The sequence below is a fragment of the Crocodylus porosus genome, unplaced genomic scaffold (assembly GCF_001723895.1).
Source record: "Crocodylus porosus isolate Cpor-Errol unplaced genomic scaffold, CroPor_comp1, whole genome shotgun sequence".
Classification (NCBI taxonomy): domain Eukaryota; kingdom Metazoa; phylum Chordata; order Crocodylia; family Crocodylidae; genus Crocodylus; species Crocodylus porosus.
Window position 1 is genome coordinate 4279227 of NW_017728947.1, and position 2864 is coordinate 4282090.

General features: G+C 46.8%; 1 protein-coding gene across 1 annotated transcript in view; it reads right to left on the reverse strand.

Annotated features, from left to right (window-relative positions):
- Nucleotides 1–2040, reverse strand: part of LOC109321534 (cytosolic 5'-nucleotidase 1A-like) — a 29664-nt gene extending 27624 nt beyond the window's left edge. Inside the window, exon 1 of the mRNA XM_019552276.1 lies at nucleotides 1957–2040. The gene's annotated coding sequence lies outside the window, so the exon portion shown is untranslated. The remainder of the gene's footprint in view (nucleotides 1–1956) is intronic.
- Between the last annotated feature and the right edge of the window lie 824 nt (nucleotides 2041–2864).

Below are 2864 nucleotides of genomic sequence, written 5' to 3' on the forward strand. Positions count from 1 at the left end.
CTGGGCAAGGAAAAAAGTCCTTGGCAGTGTTTCTTTCTTATCAGGTGCAAGATGCAAGCTGTGCATTTCTAACAATACTCCATTTCTAACACCGCCACTGGGCGGACCAGGCAGCGAGGAGGCACATGGCATTGGGGCTCAAGGCGAAGCTTGCCTGAAGGGGCTGGGCAGCGGAGCAGTTCCCCAGAGCTGGAGGAGCCCACGCAGTGCCTAGCTCTGCCCCAGTCCCAGCCTCCGTCCCTGCTCCCGCTTTGCCTCGGGGAGGAGCCGCTACCTGCCCCACATCACTCTCCCTCCCCATGCGGATGTTGGTGTAGTGAGGAGTGGAGCGCAGCCAAGCGGTAACTTACCACGGGTAAATGTCCTGCACTGGTCCCAGTGCTTCCACCACACTCTGGGTTTCCAGGAAGCCACAGCCCAGCTCCTCTCCAGGCGGGTGCACGGCATTAAAAAGTTACTGTACGGCAAGATATTTTATTGTGCAAGGCCATGCACATGCGCAGCTTAGCAGGAAACTTGCCTGTCAGCAGGTTGTTTTCTCCCTGGATTTTACACCTGTACATGTTTTTGTGTTTCAGTGACAACTGAGGTACACTTTAGGGTAACTCCCTTTCATGTGCCACAAGAGGAAAACACCTTCAATGAAACACAATATTGCAGTAGTGTAAGATGGGGTGAGTGAGCAAGGCACATGCCTCAGGTGCCACGTAACTGGAGGGGTGCTAGAAGGATGGTAGAAGGTGCCTCATGCCAGGACTACTTGCTGCAGCCTGCTTCCTTGCTGCCTATCTGCTGCCTTGCCTTGCTCTGCCTGCACTTTCCAGCTCTAGGGAAAAGCAATCAAGGCAAAGATAATGTACAATCCAGGCACTGGCAATGTGTCTCATACAGTGCAAGGCATTCTGGGAACAGTAGTTTTATAGAGCAGCAGTGGAGTTTGCCACTTGAGGGGGAGGGGGACGGAGAACTGTCTTCCATTCTTTGCTGCCAGACTTGGCATTTTTTTTTACCCTTTGGACATAGGCTTCAGTGGCAAAAAATAATAGGGTGAAGGTTTTCCCCTGTCAGCGGCAAACTCCACTGCCAATCAAGAGAGTTTTGATTCCCAGAATGCCTTGTACTCCATGAGATTACCCAGTAGGGGGAAGGACGGGGAGGGAAGGATGACAGAAGTCTGCCCAGGGCATATTTTTTTCCAAGCTATGCCTCTCTGGTATTGATGATGCTTCAGTCTAGCCTGGCTACAGTCCCTTTCCCAAGCTATGCAGCTCATTCTCATCTTTCTACATAGGAGAGCAGAACAGAACCACATTATGTTCTACAGTATGCAGTGTGACTTTATGCTGTCTGTTGAACTTTAATAACCCTTTATAGCACACGTCAGACAGAGAGATGACAGCTCCCTGATGTAGAATATTTTTTTGTGATAGTGGTATGATTTGGTGGGTGAGGGATGAGAGGAGGAAAAACAAATCCTGTCACATTGATAAGAGAGCATCTTGGGCCCAGCAAGGGATCAAATATTAATAAGCCCGTTGCTCAGTTATGAACTTTAACCAGTTCATTTGAGCTCTTGTGTCTGTAATCCCTGGCTGACTCTTATGGTAATGACTGCCTATGACAGGGCAATAAGTATACCCTGTCACAAAAGCCAAAAGAACAGCGCAGAAAGAGAAACTTGCCGTGGCAGTGAGACTGGATGGAGGAAAAGCTGGGCAGGAGTCCCTGGATGACAATTAAAATGACCAGCTGGAGGACATGGTGGGGCAGCAAATAGAGAGCTATATCCAGATCCCCAGCTCATCCTGCTGGAAATTAAAACCCGGGATGGTTGAATGATTAGTTTCCCCAGTGAGGAGAGCAGCATGAATAAGGGCTCATGGAATTGCACAGAGATGCAGTGTTTTGCTTGACTGACTGGAGATCAGCAGAGCATTCGGTCTTAGACAGACTTACCTGATAGCAGGGATGAAGAAAAATAGCCACACCAAAGCTGACGATGCTCGAGGCCAGTGAGTGCGGGGTCTTTGTTCCCAGTACCTGGAAAAAGAAAAAGATGGTGATTGAGGGAGTGAGTTCAGAGATGCTGGGCTCTGGCCCATGATATTCCTTCCCCTGGTGGGGGGATGGGGGGGAGGGAATGGGATGGGATTGTGTTACTTTATATTTGGGACTTGTGGGGCAGAGAACTTGATAGGAAGCCCCATGGCAGAGGACCTGTTGCCTGGACATAAAGTAAGGCAGTATATTTATGTATGATCCCCGTAAGGAAGAGTTAATAAGATAGGAAATGTGCAATTGATTTGCACTTAACATTTGGAGTGGTAAGGACAAGGTAAGGGGATGGCTGGGCCTTGTGAATCCTGCTAAGCTGCAGGATTTAGCATCAGATCTACCTCCTAAGATTATATCTTCCTTTGGTTCTTTTCTTTTCATCCAAGGTGTGGCAGGAACACACAAAGGGGACTATTAAATCCAGAAAGAGGAACTGCATCTTTGATTTTCATGGCATGGTGAGATCTTCCACACTGTCATTAAACCCACTGTACTTAAGTCTCAGGAAAGTAAGGCAAATTAGTTAAATTGCTCAAAATATTGCAGTATTAAGTAAGGCTTTCATTGTTACAAATGTTATTCCTGCTCCCTTAGTTGTATGAAGCCTTTTATGGAGAAATACTTAGACAATCTTTCAGATGAAATTAAAAATGACACCAACCAAACAAAGAAAATTGAATTTAGATTGTTTGGAACTGTTCATGTTGCCATTTTTACAGTTAGAGTCTGTAGTCTTTTAAGACAAAATGAGAGCCATATAAAAGCAGACAGGAAAGAACAGCAAAAATAGAAAATGCTGTTTCTATTTC